Source organism: Leopardus geoffroyi, chromosome E2 (assembly GCF_018350155.1).
Source record: "Leopardus geoffroyi isolate Oge1 chromosome E2, O.geoffroyi_Oge1_pat1.0, whole genome shotgun sequence".
In the NCBI taxonomy this organism is placed as follows: Eukaryota; Metazoa; Chordata; class Mammalia; order Carnivora; family Felidae; genus Leopardus; species Leopardus geoffroyi.
Window position 1 is genome coordinate 53,045,791 of NC_059335.1, and position 18,103 is coordinate 53,063,893.

Consider the following 18,103-nt stretch of genomic DNA (forward strand, 5'->3'; position numbering starts at 1 on the left):
ATGATCCTGCAGTCCATGAGTTCAAGCCCCATGTCGGGCTCTGTGCTGATAGCTCAGAGCCTGGAGCCTGTTTCAGATTCTGTGTCTCCCTCTCTCTCTGCCCCTCCCTCGCTCATGCTCTGTCTCTCTCTTTCTGTCAAAAGTAAATAAACATTAAGAAAAATGAAAAAAAATGAAAGAGTAAAATATTGAGTTCACAATTTCTAGAAGATCAGGCAGGTCCCCACCTCTTGGGCCTGTGTATGTTCTTGCTACTCATTACTTCGTCTGTTACTACTAACAGGTGCCAATGTGTTGTCTATAGGTCTAACAACTGGGATTTTTTTAAAGCAGAAAACGTTTTCATTACACAGGGGTGCCCAAATTTTGTACACCATGTAGAAGACAGTGGAAGGAAAATTATGAATTCTTAAGCATCCTAAGATTAGTAGTCAGAGTTAACAAGCAGACAATTTACAAGTTAAAAAAAAAAGTGCAAATCACACACAGATGTTATTTTCCAGAAACGCTGCTTACAAAGGTAATCGCTCACAAATTTTAGGGTTTACAGCAGGTATCACAGGATTTCAAATGTAAGGGGTGTGTGTGCTCAAAGTCTTAAGAATATCCGAGGGATGTATGCATAATTACCTGAAATTGAAACTTGTGTAGTTTAAACACTTACTGAAAGGAAGACCTTTTATTTCATCTTCTCTATGGGTTGGTGGGGGGGGGGGGGGAAGAACCAACAAGGAACAGCAAAAACTTTTAATGTTGAATATGTAGGTTTGTAAAATGTGAGTTAACATCAGAGGAGCGAAGGTCTTTCATGACTCTCGCCAACACTCTGAGGAATTGGCCTTCCTTCTGGAAGAATGGCAAGGGGCCCCTGGTAAAAGGGCCCTGGACATTTCTCTAGACGTTCTCTTCGTCTTTATATTAACTTGTAAGAAGGTGTTAGGAGAAATGGTGCAATTCTGGATAAATATGCTTGGATGAGAAACTAGGCAGAGTAGGTACAGGAGAAACAGTGGTTGGGCAACAAATGGTGATTCCAAACCAGGTTGGCCGGACGAGCAAGCAGACAGAACAAAATCATCCAAGCGTCTGCCAAGAGGTGGTCTGTCCAGCATGGCCATTAGTTCATTTCATCAGAAGGAAATTGCTCTTTCTTTTAACTTATGAACTGTATACCATCTCTATTCTGGGGTTAACTCCTAACCCTGACATAGAGCCAAGTGGTTTTGGTCAAGTTCCTTAAACTCTGTCTCAGTTTCCTCGTCTATAAAATGGCCCCAAACTACCTTCTTTGCAGTGTCGTGGGAGGAAGGGTTAAGTGAGAGTCTGTTAAAGTCAGCCGCGTCTCTAAAGTACCTGGCGCGAAGTCAGACCTCAGCAAATGATAGGTCTTATTCCCTGGTGTGCAATGAAACTGGGTATTTGGAGATGTTTTATGATATAACTTTCATTATTACTTAGGTATGGTAAGACCAACAGATGTAGAGATGGTTGCCATTGCAATGACAGTTTGCAATACCCACAGGTCCCTGGAAAGGGACACACTGTGCTAGAGTGGGAAGATCACCTGGGGAAGTACCCGGACTGCCTCAGTCAGGAGGCAGAGGGAGATGGGACCCTGGGCAGGAGGCTTTATTGTGGTTTCTGCAGGAAGGAACAGGCAAGGCAGGGAAAGTAAGCTGAGGATTGGCTACTTTGAATAATTTCAGCAGGCCCAGGGCTACAGCATCTGGCCCTGAGGTGATTAGAGCAGGTAGATAGTGAGGACAGGATAGTTAGAGCTGGGAATGTGAGGGCGTGATAAGGAAGGTGATTTGGAGGTATGGGCTCAGGATTGGTCAGTTTGCATTTGTGAGGCACAGGGGAGTTGCTTCATATCTCTAGGAATCGACTGTCAGGGAGAGTGAGTGTCTCTGGGGTCAGTGAGGCCCCAAGTGTCAAAGCCTCAGAGTATGGAAAAATAAAAGAAGTGTTTAACATAGGAGAGAACCAAGCAGAGACCTCTGAAAGTTTACATATATATGCTTCTGGATTTTCTAGGTGAGGATAGCAAAAATTGGGGATAATTGAAAATATTTTCTGAATACAGGGGACCACAAAGTACCACATATTGAGAAAAGGAGAGAGAGGTACGACCAGCAGTTGCAGTTTTCAGTTGGAAAAAAAGCACAGTTTACAAAGGAAGGTGAAGGTGAAGGAAACCGAGGCAGGCCTCTTTTTCTTACAAAGGCAGGAAGGTCCCCATGGTCCCACCATTAACTGTGGCTGCAGAAACATTTGGCTTAGATGGAGTCACTTGACAAGTGGTGTCACTGCCTGGCTGAAAACCCTCCAGTGGCTTCCCACTGCATTTATAAAAAAAATACTGCAACTCCTTACTGTGACCAGCATGGATTACTTAGTCTGACCCTTCCTACATTCACTGCGTCACCTCCGATGCACCAGCTCCCCAAACCCCCTGTTTCTTCTGTTTCTTGAACACACCACATCCACTTCTTCCTTCCTCGGGACCTTCACCCCCAGTCTCCTCTATTCTGGTGTGCTATTCCTTCTGAGCTTTGCATGGCTGGCTGCTTTTTATAATTCAGATCTCAGTTGAATGGTCATCTCTGAACAGAGATTTTCTTGGGCTCCCCAGTCTAAAGAAATCATTATTTCTAATTCTCTGTGCTGTGCTTATTACTGTCTGTTATTTTGTTGTTTATTTATTTGCTTCTCATTTCTATTTTCCCTCTGTAACCTAAACTCCAGGGAAGCAGGGACCCAGGTTGTGTTTATTGCTGTAGAACCAGGGCCTAGAGGCATGTACAGGACACAGCAGGGATTGGGTGTTTACTGAGTGAATGAATGAATGATTGAGCTCTCTAAAACCACACTGCTCTACACTCTGCCTCCAGCTAGCTCAAGAACAATTTCCTAAAGAGCCTCTGAAAATTAGAAAAGGAACAGTGCATGGATTCTGGCCCCAGTAGGCTTCTGGGCTTGGTGTTTCTTTAATTTCATGTAAATTTCTCTAAGTAAATATTCCTTAAAAGTGAATAAAATTTTATTTCGCTTTAACAAGAGAATATAAAAGTTAAAAAGGTCACTGTAGTAATAGACTAATCTCAATTACCAGGGCAGCCTCCGAAACCCTCACTCCCACCTAATCTCATTCGGTGCATACGCAGCTCACCGTGTGATTTCCAACACAGCTAAATGAAATTATAAAGCAGTGTTAAATTTATTAATCATTTAATTAGCTAAATGTTCCTGCAAGTACTCGCGAGATGAATGGCATGTCATTTTTCTAATGCAATTTGCCTCTCAGGCAGCCAGGGTCAGAAAGGGAAGCTCTTGGCATCTCGAATGAGCTTTTTATATCTCACCTTCTATTAAGAGACAGTGGGGATACCGGTGATCGCATGTGGGGCCTGTACACAAGACCGGGGCGCTGGGGCGCTAGAATGAAACAGGGCTGTCCGTCTCCCCTGGATTACAAGGAGGAGGGGCGGGGGGTGGCTGATGGGTCCTTCTGAGATTGCCTCTCCCCACGTCTCCTTGCAGGGCAAATCTTTTTATATTTAACAAGCCACTGAGCAGAGCAGAGCAAAAGATAGCAGCCAGTATTAAACGCATGCTCAATCTAGTTTTATTTCTTTAAATTTACTCAGTCGAGAAAAATTTGTGGAGTGCGAATTCTCCTCATGGTAGGTGACTTTTTAATCCTTCTCGTTGACTCGGGATTTATTTCTCCCTTCCAGCCTCCTAGCCTTTGCCTGTCATCTTGGGGTGTATGCCACCCTCGCTCTCTGAAGAGGGTCGTCCTGGGGTGGGGTGCTCTGGCTCCCAGGACTGGGACACATACCCGGGGCAGCTCAGGGATTTGGAGACTTTGACCCGTAATTATTTCCACATGACAAGCGGCTGCTGCTTTGTAAATCTCTTCCCATTTGCAATGAGAGAACTGGCATCCAGAACATTGTCTAAATTCACTCGGCAAGCAGCTGTTGGAGTGGGTGCCACGTGAGCCCGAGAACATCCAAATGAACACTAGTCTATTTGTTCAAGATGGAAGCTGTCAGTTCCAAGGACCTCAGCGGGACAAGCGTCTTGATGGGTGGATGTTGCTGGTCTACAGCGCCGCCGAGCAGAGAGACAAGCTACTCTGCGTTAAGGAAGGTAGACACGTTGGGACTCGATGAGTGGAAGTCTCAGGGGCTGGTTTGGGTTAGCTGAGGCGCCCTCGACAAGCCATGTGACCTGTGGCCCCATGATTTCATCACCTGTAACAGAGGGGTCATGTGAATACTCAGTAGATATCAGTAACAGCCAATCATCCGATTGTCATAAGGATTAGATAAAATGAGGTACTTGAAACTCCCATATAAATTCTAAAGTGATGTAGAGGCATGACAGAAGGATTTTATTTAACTTATTTTGTCTTTCAAGAGCGATAGCTTTGAGTCAGATCTGCATACCAAACTCGGCCCACCAGTTAGTTTCTTTATGAGCCCAGGCAAGATGTTTAGCCTTTCTGAGCTGTGGTTTATCTAGTGATGAAATGGGAGTCATAATATTAGTGCAGATTAGAGAAAACAGTTGTGTGTGTTTATGAATACATGTAACATACATAAAATTTACATAATTAGGTGCATGCATTTACATATCCATGCATGTACACACATGCACATGCGTGTGCCAGGTGCACACACGTGTGCATATACACATGCACACACACATGTGCAGCTCCTGGCACCTAATCTGATTCAGTAGTGGTGGCTGTTGTTGGTACTGCTGCTGTTACTCCTATCTCCATGACTATGACTGTGTCAACGTTGCAGATAGAGGAGGCCACTTTCCGCGCCTCCAAAAAAAAATTTCTGTGTCTTATTTAACACAGCCCTTATTAAACAGGGTTGCTAAGTTAGATAGAGGCAACCCTGGATTTGCTCGCAGAATACGAGGAAAAGAGGAGTGCCAGTGTATTTGATAAAAACACGGCACGGTGTTTAAGAGCATTGCTGCTGGAGTTCAGCAGAGCTCATTTCAATCCTCCCTCTGCCCTGTACCAGCTAAATGACCTTGAACTAGTTTTTTATCTCAGTTTCTTTATCCCTACGAGGGAGTTTGTTATTGTGCCTCCCTTCCACCCAAGGCCATTGCAAGGCTGAAATGGGGAGCCCATAGCATGAGTGTCGTGCATAAAACCAATAGCCAACAAATATTAACAAATAGAATTTGTTATTAACAAATGGAATATTTACAAATAGAATGACAAATCGAATGGAAACAGTTTTAGAATAAGTTATATCTAGACTGTTTACTTTGACAAGTACTCCTTCTACAACCTCCCTGGGTTATCTTGCAGTTGTCCCTTTAGGTGGGAAACTCTAATCCTTGACTTTCCCTCTCAGGGGCCATAAAGACCAACCACAGCCTAGAGACGTGACTCAACCTATACTAAAGATCTCAGTAAGCTGGCAGTGGCCAGGCCCCAGTGCACCTGTCTCTTATAGTTGTCTTATAGGGAAGGTTTTTAAGTCCATGGTGATTATTGGACAGTGGCTCACCCCCAAATCATCCCGTGATCTCTTGTTGACTGTTCCTACCTATAACAAAGGTGTCTGGTTTTACACAGTTGTTTTCACAGGCTGAGAGAGATGTTTGTATTTGTCTTTGGGTTGTTGGAATGCTGATATGAATCGCTCATTTACTTATTCATTCAATAAATCCCCATGGAGGGCTTCCCATGTGAGAGTTATGGGGGCTCCAAGGAGGCATTTACTTCCTGGAAGTACACTTTCCTGCCCTGTAAGTTTTGAGTTAATGTCATGTAGATCAAAGCGACCCCCAGTTGTCCTTTTCAAGTTGAGGGGCTTCTTCTGGGCACTGTCAACCGATCTCCATACCATTGGTGTTCCCCTAATAGGCAATTTTGTTGGCACATATGGAGGGGCATCGTCAGTTATCACTGGCCCTTGAGAAACAGGGATGCCCTTAAGGTTGACCCTAGGATGGATCAGGACACAGTTAAGAGTAGGCCTAGGGAGGAGTAAACAGTTTGCCATTCGTTGGGCTATGACTCCCGCTTTGGTCCTTCCAGCTTCTTCAGGCCATGCCAGGGTCTTGTGTCCTCAGCTGTCATGAGTCCCATAGTAAGGAGCTCAACAGTTTTTTTTTTTTAAGTACAGCCTACAAATCAGCATTACTTTGAGGCTGTGCTGGTGGTCTGACTGTTGGCCCTGGTTGAGTCTGGGGGTCCTTCCCTGTGCTCCTGCAAAGCAGGTCTCCCAGGAAAGCTGCAGAATGGAAGCAAAGAGGTTGCTTTTCTGCCTCCTTGTTTGTCTGTAATTCATCTCCTGAGCCATCTTCCCAGCCTCTGGGAAGGGAATGTTCTCTCCAGAAAAAGTGCTTATGGACAGATCTGGTTATTACTTACGGTTTAAAGAAAGCACCTCTCAACAGTCACACACAAGTATTCGTTCAGGCCTTTATTCTCTCTCTCTCTCTCTCTCTCTCTCTCTCTCTCTCTCTCACACACACACACACACACACACACACACACACACACACACAACAAGGCCTCTTTCCGAAACCAGTGTTTGTTGATGAGAGTTAGTGTATTATGCCTGAGGCCGGTCACGGCACACATCCCCTGGAGCTGTTGTATATTCTTTGAGAGTCACGGTGTGTACAAACCCAGGAGGGAGAGTTGGGGAAAAGAGGAAGGAGCGAGGAGGGAAGAAAGTGAGAGAGAGAGTTAGTGGGAGAGAGACCAGAATAAGAGAAAATAAGGCAACACATACAGAGCAGAGTAGTTAAATCTCTATGCCCTGGGAACTGCCTGGGTTCTGTTGTGCTTTCCACTAACTGGGTGATCTTGAGTAAGACCATTTGTCTCTCTGGGCTTCAGCTTCCTCCTTTGTACAGGGGGAGCCATCATTAAGGCACCTAATTTATAGAGTTGCTTTGAGCACCACAAGAGATAAGCATACAAAGAACTTTGGACAATGCCCAGCATGCAGTCGCTAATCAATAAATATTAATCATGTTATTAAAGCAAGAGAAAGAAGGAGCACAGAGGGGGAAAGGAGAGGAAAATAAAAATGAGGGCAAGGGGGAGACTGTAGAGTGAAAAGTCAAGGGGAGAGAGAGAGAGAGAGAGAGGGAAAGAGAGAGAGAGAAGAGAGGCACCAGTCTGTCTGTATATATGGAGTTAGTTGGGCTTTTTCTAGCCCAGCCGTGATTCCCTCTCTCCTGGCTGCTGCAGGCATGCTCTACATAGAAACATGGAACGTCAGCTAAACACAGACTTTAGGCACATCCACAACAGGCAGGCGGGACTACATTCACACACTGAGTGTGCCATGTAGAAAGCTTTTCCTCGGGGCAGCTTTATGGCCCAGAAACCAAACTACAAAAACTAAGATACCTTTTGTTGTTGTTGTTGTTGTTTGTTGTTGTTGTTGTTGTTGTTTTACAGCAAAATAGAAATCGGTGCATTCACGTCTCTGTCATGAGTTTGGGAGACACAAAGACGACAGAATGCCAGGATCTGGGCACCCCTACCTCCCCCCAGGATTGCCTTCGTTTTTTGTTCCCTTCCACCATGTTAGATATTTCTGGCTAACCAGTTAAAACAGGGAGATGACCATGATTGCTTTTAGATTACCGCTTCCACATTGAGTGAATTTTATAATAAGAAGCCATTTTTTCCCCTCCAGGCTGCCCTTGTGCCCGCCTCTCTGACTTTGAGGTCCTCATTATTGTGGGTTTAAATGAAGGATGTTCATTCAGGCAGGGACGGGGGGAGGCCACCAGGCATCAGAGCTGTTATCAGGCCCTTCTATCAGACCAAGTGACAGGCGTCCGGAACAAGAATGCAGAGCTCATGGTGGAGACCTCGGCTGACACCAAAGGTGACTCCCCTCACTCTAACCTTGAAAGGGAAAGTTCCCACTTTATTAAAATGAATTTCAAAAGGGCCGCTCTGACAGCTGCATAATTAAATATTGGAGTGTCAGCGATAATTTATTCTACTCGCATGTGGTGGTCAGATCCTTTTCACTAGAGGGTCAGCAAGCATGGTGACAGAGGCAAGGAGACAAGGGATTCTGGGCCCTTTGTCATTTGCGTAGCCCCAGCCCTGAAATCGGAGACTGGTGGAACATACAAATATCCACGTGCACACACACACACACACACACACACCCCAGAGAGAACGAAGTGTGTGGGCGGACGCACACTGTTGTTATTCACCCGGTAGAACCCTCTAGTTCAGATCTCGTGTGTGTGCGTTACGAATGGAAAATGGGAAATGATCAAGACTTGTGTGTACAGAGTTAGAACCTATATTTGAGGGTCGCTGTGGGCTCCATAGCAGTGTCCAAAGTATCTCTCAGACGTTCCAGGCTCCAGATCTGATCTCTTCTGCAGTGAGCTTGATGAAGAAGGTCATCACAGTTAAGAAATGGATAGAACTCCCAGGACATGGACTTTTGTACAAATCCTTACAATGCTAGTGACCTGATACAGTCAGTGTAAGGGCTTTGGGCACCCATTGACCCAACCCAGTAAACAAATGTTGAATATATTATTGTGGGGTCAGGCTTCTGTGTGTTTCTCTGTCTCTGTCTGTCTCTGTCTCTGTGTGTGTGTGTGTGTGTGTGTGTGTGTGTGTGTGTGTGTGTGGTGTGTGATTAAGAGAAATTTGCCTATTTATGGGGCGCCTGGGTGGCTCACTCAGCTGAGTGTCCGACTTCAGCTCAGGTCATGATCTCACGGTTCGTGAGTTCGAGCCCTGCATCGGGCTCTGTGCTGACAGCTCGGAGCCTGGAGCCTTCTTTGGATTCTGTGTCTCCTTTCCTCTCTGCCCCTCCCCAACTTGTGCTCTCTCTCTGTCTCTCAAAAATAAATAAATGTAAAAATAAATTTTAAGAGAAATTTGCCTATTTTAAGCAGGTATAGCAGAAAGAACATGGGCTTGGGGCCAGACACAAGATCCTTTCTTATGATTAATGCAGTTAAATTTCCCACGGCAGCCAGTGGCATATTGCTTCCTAAATGCCTATAAAAAATATGAAAAACAGAGCCAGAGAAGATTCAGCACAGACCTTCTCGGGATGTTTATTCTTTGTTTATGTTGGTGTTTTGCTTTCTTTTGTTTCAGCTGGGGAGCAGTTGTATTATTTTCCCTCTTTGCTACTTCAGAGGCAGTGAATTAATGCTTCTCGGGGCTCATGGTCTGGAAGGTTCTGCCCCTCAAATGTCTACGCAGTGAGCCAGCACACGAGCCCAGTCCATCATTTCTTATTTGACCCTGTCCTGTTTACTCTGTCAGGGTAAAAGCACGGGCCAAGCTCGGCTAGTCAGTGTATTACTTTGTCAAAGGAAGCTTGGCTACCCCGCGTCAGCCCGAACAAATTACATCCTTCACTCCGTTGCCGAACCGGGAACAGGGTTATAACTCAGTCTAAGCACCGGTCTCTCTTCTATTACCTTCATAACCAAGGTCATACTAATCAACTCAATTACCAGTCCTCTCGGACATTTTCATAATGTTTTCTGCTAGTTGCTCTCCTGTGAAAATCTCTCGGTCTAAGCAAATTAATGCCATTTTTATAACTATCTGCATTTCAGGTACAGTGATCTCCTATGAAAAGATTGTATCCCCAGCAGCCCAAACTAGCTTTACGTCCCGGCGTAATGTACTGCCATAGCCCATTCTAGACTTTGTTGTCATCGTCGTTGTTGTTTGCAGGGCAAACCAATCATCTTTGTCTTTAGGGAAACGTGAAAATTACAAAGAAAGTTACTCTGGTCATTTCCGGAAGCAGAGCACTGAGTTTCCTCCCTACCTTCTTCACCCCATTCCCAACTCATCATGCTGGGCGTTTCTGCCCGGGCTTTTTCAGGCTCCGATTTCAGAGACATGAGAAGCTGGAATTGCATTATGCCCCTCGAAGTTTGTATTTTCAATCCTTATTAGTTTACAGCTGTGTCCCCCATTTTGCCTCCTCTCCACCCCATCCTACATAGACCCCTCCTTTGTTTGAGAGCCGCTGAGTACGTTAGTATAGCATTCTTCTTTTTTCCAAATGTTTTTTCATGTGATGTCCTTCGATTACAGTAGCAGATCTATGAGAGTCCAAAATCATACTACTGGGGCAATAGCCCATAGTTTGAAAATGTCCTAACTAGCAGCACACTTGCTGGATAGCCAGTGCCTTGAGGATGTCGGGGCTGAGGGGGGAGGAGAGACTTGTTTTCATGCTGGTTAGCGGCAGTCTGAGTTTGAAAGCAAACCACTGATGTTATTTAATGCACGTTGCTAACCAGGGCACACGTGCCTTCCCGCAGCACCTCTGGACGGGCCACCTCTACACATGCTCAAATTATCAATTAACACAAAGCTCTGTAGCTTGGTATCTAGATCCTGTGGTTACCTCCATTGCTCATAGTAGACCCTGCATGAATAAATTCTTTTCTGCATGTTTAATGGACTTGCTTATTCGCTCACAAGAGACATTGAGCTGAGCGCAGAGGAGTCAAAGTACATTTCAACTTCATCTGAAACGTTTCTGTCCATTATGTAAACAAACAAACAAAAAAGGAAGCATGAAGCAAGTATGACAAAATGCTAACAATTCTCCTTGTGTTAGGTGGGTGGGTGAAAATGTGGTTGCCCTATTATTCCCAGTACGCAGAAGGCTGGGTTGGCCCATACCTTTGAGGAAGGTCACACGTGTGTTAATGGCACAGGAGGGAGGGAGCCGACATCTGTGTGGGTTATGGCGCCCCGGGCCTAGCTAGGTGCTTTGCTTCGTGAGTCTCATGGATTCCTCAGGGATTCCGGGATTCTCATTTCCACCACCCTAAAGACAGTAAAGCCCAAGGTTACACAAGTCAAATGAGGCAGAGGTGAGATTCAAACTCAGGCCACAGTGAATTTAAAATCCCTGCTCCTTTTGCCCCCCTCCCCACAAATATTTTTTAATTGAGGTGAAATTTCCATAATGTACAATCAACCACTTAAAATAGACAGTTCTTGGGGTGCCTGGGTGGCTCAGTCAAAGTGCAGGACTCTTGGTTTTGGCTCAGGGCATGACCTCACCGTTCGTGGGATCGAGCCCCGTGTCGGGCTCTGTGCTGAGTTCATGGGATCGAGCCCCATGTCGGTCTCCGTGCTGAGCATGGAGCCTGTTTGGGATTCTGGCTCTCCTTCTCTTTCTGCCCCTCCCCCTTCAAAGTAAATAAACATTAATAAAATAAAATAAAATATATAATTCCCTGTTTCAATAAAAAGAAACATAAAATACACAATTCAGGGGCATTTAGTAAATTTACAACATTGTACAACCACAGTCTCTCTGTAGTCTTACTATTCTCTCCTTCCAGAAAAACACTCCGCACCCATTAACTGATCACTCCCCATTCCTCCCAGCCCACAAATCTGCTTTTGATCTCTACAGATTTGCATGTCCTCGACATTTCCTATAAGAGCAGTCAGATACTTTATGACCATTTGTGGCTGGCTTCTTTCACTTAGCATACCGTTCTCAAGTTGATCTGTGCTGTAGCAAAGGTCAATACTTCTTTGTCTTATAGGCTGAATAATATTCTGTTGTATTGATATACCACATCGTGTTCATGCTTGCAGCCCCTGATGGGCACTCGGGTTCTTTCGGGTAGACTGTGACAAATCGTTGTGCCGTGAACGTTTGGATGTGAGTATCTGTCTGGACGTGTGTTTTCATTTGTCTTGGGGATAAATAGGCGCGGTATCACTGGGTCCTACGGTGACTCTAACTTTTTCGAGCAACCGCCAAACTAGTTTCCAAGGTGGCTGCCCCATTTTGCCCGGTGCCTGCTCTTAATGCTTCTCAGTGTCTTCTGAGGCACCAGACTTTTCATTAAGTTCCGTCTGCAGAAAGAGGGAAGGCGTCGTCTCAGGTAACTATAATCAACCCCCAGGGACTCACTTAGCTTGCGTGTGTGCAACCGAAATGGCCGGGAGGCATCTGGTCCCTGTGTCCCTGTTATTTTGGTCTCCCTCCCCTCCTTCCCACCACTGTCTGGCTCCGGGTTACCCAAGAGTGGAGGAGGGGTGGCCTAGAAAAGAGGAGGGAGGCCAGGGAATAGGAATTCTCCCTGCTGCCAGTGCCCCCAGAGCTCCCGGCACTGTTACCTCCGGGTCACTCCCATCTCCCTCTGCCGGACCCCTCTGAGCGGGGGCACATTCAGTCACAACCTAGGCACACGGGGCAGGGTCGTACTGAGTCCTGGACAAGTCCCCTGACCGAGCTTGTTGGACTGAGTGGAGGTCACAACAGGTCTCTCCCTGTCCCCGTCCGCTGCTGTGGCTCTAGTCCCTTCACCTTTTGTGAAACTAAGAAAACTGTATGTGAAAAACCCCTTTAAAAAGTCAAAAGGTTTTTCAAGGTTTGAACTGCTCAACTTTGAAAAGTGGCCTACAGTAAAAATCTTGACCCCAGAGCTCCTTTAGAAATCATTGAACCCCTTTGGAGAGCTGCAGAGGATGGAATGTATGTCAAATAATATGGGCAGGGCATGCGCTGTTTCACAAACGCTATCCTCCTGAATCCATCATCTCACAACTCTGGGAAGTGAGTGGATTTGGCCCCATGGTAGAGACGAGGAAGCCGAGACTCGGAGAAATCAAGTGATGTGTCCGAAGGCTCCCATTTCGGAGGCAGGAACTTCTGGCTGTAGATTTTTCCCAAATCTAGACTGCAGCGTGTTTTCACCGTGTCACATGTCTGAGACCTTTTATGTGTCAGAGAGCACAAAAAGACTTAGGTCATAAGACCAAGGCCAAAAAGGCCATAAATTGCAACAACTGTGTGCATGGCTCCATTTCACTTCTCCATTTGTAAGCTAGAGGAACGTGTAGAAATGCAAAGCTTCCCCGTGGCTGCAGACGGTCTCTGGACTTGCGGAAAGTCTTGGGCTTGCTAAAAACTGGGCTTCCAGACCTCCTTGGCATCTCCTTTCACAACCTCCTAGCTGTCCTTTTGAAGCCAGGGACGCCACCACAGCCCCGAATCAAGGATGGGGGAAGAGCAATTTTGAGTCTGCCCGTTCTCCTCACACAAATAGCCAAAGCCAGAAATGATTGCACAAGTCCTAACCAACAACTAGAAAGGAGGGTGTACAAGACACGGTGCAGCCAGAGTAGACTGGCTCAGCAGGTGGTGAACCGGGTGGCTGGAAAGACCCAGATCAAGGGTCAGAGGCTTGGTCTTTTGCCCAACCTTACCATGGACTCCCCATGTGACCCTGGGGACCTCCCTTCTCTTCCCTGAACCCTTTTCCTGAGTGTAAACAGAGAGAGGGGTCTAGATAGAGTTGTTCTCTGTTGGGGAGGTTCTTAGAACACACCTGGTAAAGAGAATTGGTCCCAGAAATAAAGATAGGGTAGGGGGGAAGTCCTTCTCTTGATGAACATCCTAAGTGGCTCAGCAAAATTGGCTCTATTGACCAGCAGTAGGTGCCCTCTTGTGGGGCATTGTAGTCTTAGGGATATCCTCACTACCCCTCCTAAAAGGAAATGTTATATGAGCACACACCAGCTCAGACAGGCTGAGATCTCCTGTATTTTTCACCATCTCGGGAGACATTTCTGTAATACCCTTCAATAACCCAATCTATCCATGTTTTCCCAGATGAAACAGTTCCCTGTTGAACATTCTATGTTTCTTTTTACAAATATCACCTCATTTAATCCTCACTGCAACTATGTTGGTGTCATCATCTTTAATTTATAGTTTAGGAAGCAGGGGATCGGAGAGGTTAAGTGATTTGCCCAAGATCACCCAACTAGCAAAGTGGCAAAGTTGGAATTTGACCCAGGTCTGACCTCATCTGCCTCCTGATATATTTTCTTGTAAGGAGCAAGGAGCATCTCACAACCAAACTGAGATGACCACTTAGTTTTATCTTTGGTTCAAAATGGTGCCAGTCTCATAAGCCAACAAGTTTTATTCATACTCTAAATAATGGCTGATTAAGAAAATTAAATCTGACTACAGAGTACTTCCCTAGGAGCCAATGATTGCATGATTCCATTATAGAAGATAAAAGTTTTACCCCAAAAAAGAGAAAAAAAGAAAAACAGAACTCACTTTTCAGTCAAGAGTTACTTCTTCTTTTACAGTAAATGCCCTGTTGAAGATTTTGCAAGCTCATTTCATGATTTTTTTTTCCTCTTTCAGTATCTTTCCAAATTTAGAAGTCAAATTTATAAGGCTGTAATTTGCAAGGTCATCCTTTTTTTTCTTTCTTTTCTTTTTTTTTTTTTAAAGAAATATAAGCAGGAGATGGGGCTTTTCCCAGTTTGGGGGGTGACAGCTCATGGTTCTTTATTGACTTTGGCCAAGCCTTTGCAGAATCCTGTGGGTTGATGATCATTAGCACCTTGCCTACAAATTTCAAGTACGTGGACTTATCTAGATTTTGCCCCACGTGTACTCCCCAGCTGAAGAAAACCGTGCGATGTTGGAAAATGTTTCTAAGGATAGACTAAAGGCTTAGCCTACCTGGAGAAGTGAACTTGAAAAGGAGGTGGAACGCAGTCAACTCCATGGTTAGCTGCCAGTGCCAGGCACACAGAGGGTGATATGGATAGAGCCGATGGAGAGCTGCCTTCGAGGTCACAGACGAGCTCGGGGACAGGCAATGCCAGCAGATGATGACAACACGGGGTGAGTGCACCCCTGGGGAAACACAGACAAGATTCAGGGATGGCACAGAGGGAGGGATTAACTCTATGAGGAAGTATTTCGATAATGGCTTTCTAATTATAGGACACCTCTAATAATATGATTATAGACTTTCATAATAGTGTAGTACTCCAATTATTATTTATTTCCCCACACTGAACAAATATAATTATCGTATGCATCCTTTCCATTATTAGCTCTTTTTATTCCTAATGAAAAGAGTGGAGGGTGGCTTATGAGAAAAATGCTTGTGTGACCCTTCCCATCATTTTTCTACTCAATATGTAAAAACCCATTTTTTGGCGTGGTGGGTTTTGTTTGTTTTTTTTGTTTTGTTTGTTTTTTGCTTGTATCTTTTGTCTAAGTGAAAATGATACCCGCCCCCCAGGTCCTCTTACCCCCCAGGTCCTGATTCTGCCGAGGGCTCACAAATGCTTTTCAAGAGCAACTCAATGTCAGATCAAGCCACCCAAGGGAGGTTGGTTCTTCGCTATGCATCATGGCCTTTTAATGCCATATTGCTTTTTATCAACCAATCAGCGGATGTTTTCGCTCTGTTCACGTTGAAAGCATTCTGCTGTGGAAACCAATAAGTTTGTTATCTCCTTTTTTGTTGTTGTTGTTTTCTGGTGTCTTGAGAGCAGAACCAATCTTTGGAATCCTTTAAAAAAATTACCGAAACAAATTCGATCACAAAAGCTTTTAAAATCTGAAATCCCAGGAAACTAATTAGCGTATCCTTTTAAGATGGCTTCCTGCATTTTTATACACACGTAGGCTTGGGTTTCAAATGCACTTGGCAGTTTGCCACAAGTCAGGCAGATCATCCTGGCTCTTAGGAACATGGAGCTTCTGCAGAGCCCTGTGGAGGGAGGGCAAGGGCATGACTCTCCCCTGCGTTAGCACGTGACCGTGATCTGTCACCAGGTAGCGGACGGAGGCCAGGAGCTGCATTCGAGTGGGCTCCTCGTGGTGAGTTGTATACTCCACGAACTTCTCTCTGTGCCCTAATGACATCCTTATTTTGCGATTTCTCCACTTGACATTGAGCCTCTGGGAGCAGGAACTGTGTGTACCCCCAGTGCCTTGCATGGTACTTGGCACATAGTGTGTGTGTCATTCAAGTAGCTGCTATAGTACAGAATGCACAGACTCCAGAAATAGTCAAAGACACGTGTATCTGGGAGCACACAGCTCTCCTCAACTGTTTCCGAGTCCCCTCAAGGCCTTGTATTTCTGCTCTGGGCTGCAAGCTCTTGGAGGGCAGCAACCACCCATCTTTATAGCTCCGGTACCTAGCCCAGAGTCGGCCCTCAATAAATGTTTGCTCCCCATTGAGTGACTCTGAATCATGTCCAGGATGCCAACCGTAAGAATCTGTGGAACTTCTTTGGGAGTATGCTTTTTGGTTTCCCCCAGAAATTGGGCAATCTCGTTGCCAATAGCAAAGACAGACTGTAAGAGATGGTTGACTTCTTTCGTGTGTGTGTGTGTGTGTGTGTGTGTGTGTGTGTGTGTGGGAGAGAGAGAGAAAGAGAGAGAGAGAGGCTATGGAAGTATAAAATTATGACTTGAATGCCTTGATGCATCCATCTCATTGTATTACAAAGACATCAGGATTCTCTCCAGAAAAATCTTTTCCAGCACAAGAACTATGTGAATCACATTAAAAACACATGTGTGTCCACGTCTCTAGGCCCATGCCTATATGCATGTATGTCACTGCAGAATGAACCCTATCGGTTTGTATCATCTGCTCCCCTCCTGGACTTCCTCAGGGACGTGGGAGGGGCACATTCCAGATGGATGGAACTATCCATGAACCATCTTAGATGCATAAGAACGCCTGGTGCATTTGAGGCACCACCGAATGACCCATTGGTGCAAATATTTGATTATTCATATGGTCCATGTGGGTCTCTTTCACCCCTCCTCGTGCACGACCCAAGCCAGTTACCAGGCAGAGATTGGCATCAGAAGCTCAGTGCAATTCCAAGAAAATGGTTGAACTGTTCACCCCTGAAGGCCTCATAATGAGCTTGTCTTACTCAATCTTCAAAGACACGAAAGGAGACTGCAGCTTACAGACACCAAGAGTTAAGACCACTAAAAAAAGTATTTCCTAGGGGCGCCTGGGTGGCGCAGTCGGTTAAGCGTCCGACATCAGCCAGGTCACGATCTCGCAGTCCGTGAGTTCGAGCCCCGCGTCAGGCTCTGGGCTGATGGCTCAGAGCCTGGAGCCTGTTTCCGATTCTGTGTCTCCCTCTCTCTCTGCCCCTCCCCCGTTCATGCTCTGTCTCTCTCTGTCCCAAAAATAAATAAACGTTGAAAAAAAAAAAAAAAAAGTATTTCCTAACAAATAAAGCTCTCCCGCTTCAAAGATGTAAAAAACAAAACAAACAAAAAAACAAACAAAAACAACCCACACAATAAAACTTCAGAATCGACTTCAGGGTTCAACAGCAGGAGAACGATTCCATAAATCACAGTAGATCCCCTGAATTCGATGGTCTCTAAAATAAATAGACAGTTGGAAAAAATACCCATGATAAAAGTTTTAATGGCTAAAGTGGGGTTCAAAATGGAATATATTCTCTGACTAAAGTTATATTAAAGGACAGATGAGGGGCGCCTGGGTGGCTTAGTCAGTAAGCGTCTTACTTCTTCTCAGGTCATGATCTCACAGCTGCTTCGAGCCCCACGTCGGGCTCCGTGCTGACAGCTCAGAGCTTAGAGCCTGCTTCACATTCTGTGTCTTCTCCTCTCTCTGCCCCTCTCCTCTGCGTGCTCGCTCTCTCTCTCTCAAAAATAACATTAAAAAAAAAAACTGGACTGTTCTAAGTTAAAAAAAAAAAAAAGACAGATGAATAGGGGTTGAGGTAGTGGGGATATATCATGTACCTGGGTACATTTTTCACTTTTCAAAGACGTAAACGTATTGCGTTGCCTTTATAACTTGAAAAAGTCTAACTGAAAATGTGTCGCCGGTAAAATCTTGTGACAACTTGTAAACTGGCTGGATATGTGGTATTTTCAAGATATGCAATTATAAGTAGCCCTCACATTCAGCCAGGCTCTTTATTTGAACTTGGTCTTGTGAAGTCTCGGTCCCCATGGCTTTGCAGAGTGAAGGGTTCTGAGGGGCAGGTTAATAGCAACGCTGATACAGGTATTGTGGTTCGTAGATAAAGTGCGTGTTACTCAGCTTAGCTACGAACGTCAGGAGAAAATGCCTCTGGGTTGTCAATGCTCTGCGCTTTTCTCTGTTGCTTAACTGTCAGGCAGTTATTGAAAAATTGTCTTTTCTCCCCAAAATACAACAATTAATGTCTTGGCCAGACTGCCATGACACATCCTTCAAGATTAAGAGTGTACTGGTGTCT

General features: G+C 45.2%; 1 protein-coding gene and 1 long non-coding RNA gene across 2 annotated transcripts in view; one reads left to right on the forward strand and one right to left on the reverse strand.

The window, feature by feature from the left end:
* Positions 1 to 18,103, forward strand: part of WWOX (WW domain containing oxidoreductase) — a 979,671-nt gene that overhangs the window by 921,019 nt on the left and 40,549 nt on the right. The gene's annotated exons all lie outside the window — the stretch shown is intronic.
* LOC123577666 lies at positions 723 to 16,837 on the reverse strand. The gene is made up of 3 exons (XR_006701999.1): positions 14,538 to 16,837; positions 10,706 to 10,853; positions 723 to 4,262 (listed from the first exon to the last, which is right to left on the reverse strand). It is a non-coding gene; the product is annotated as an uncharacterized LOC123577666 (long non-coding RNA).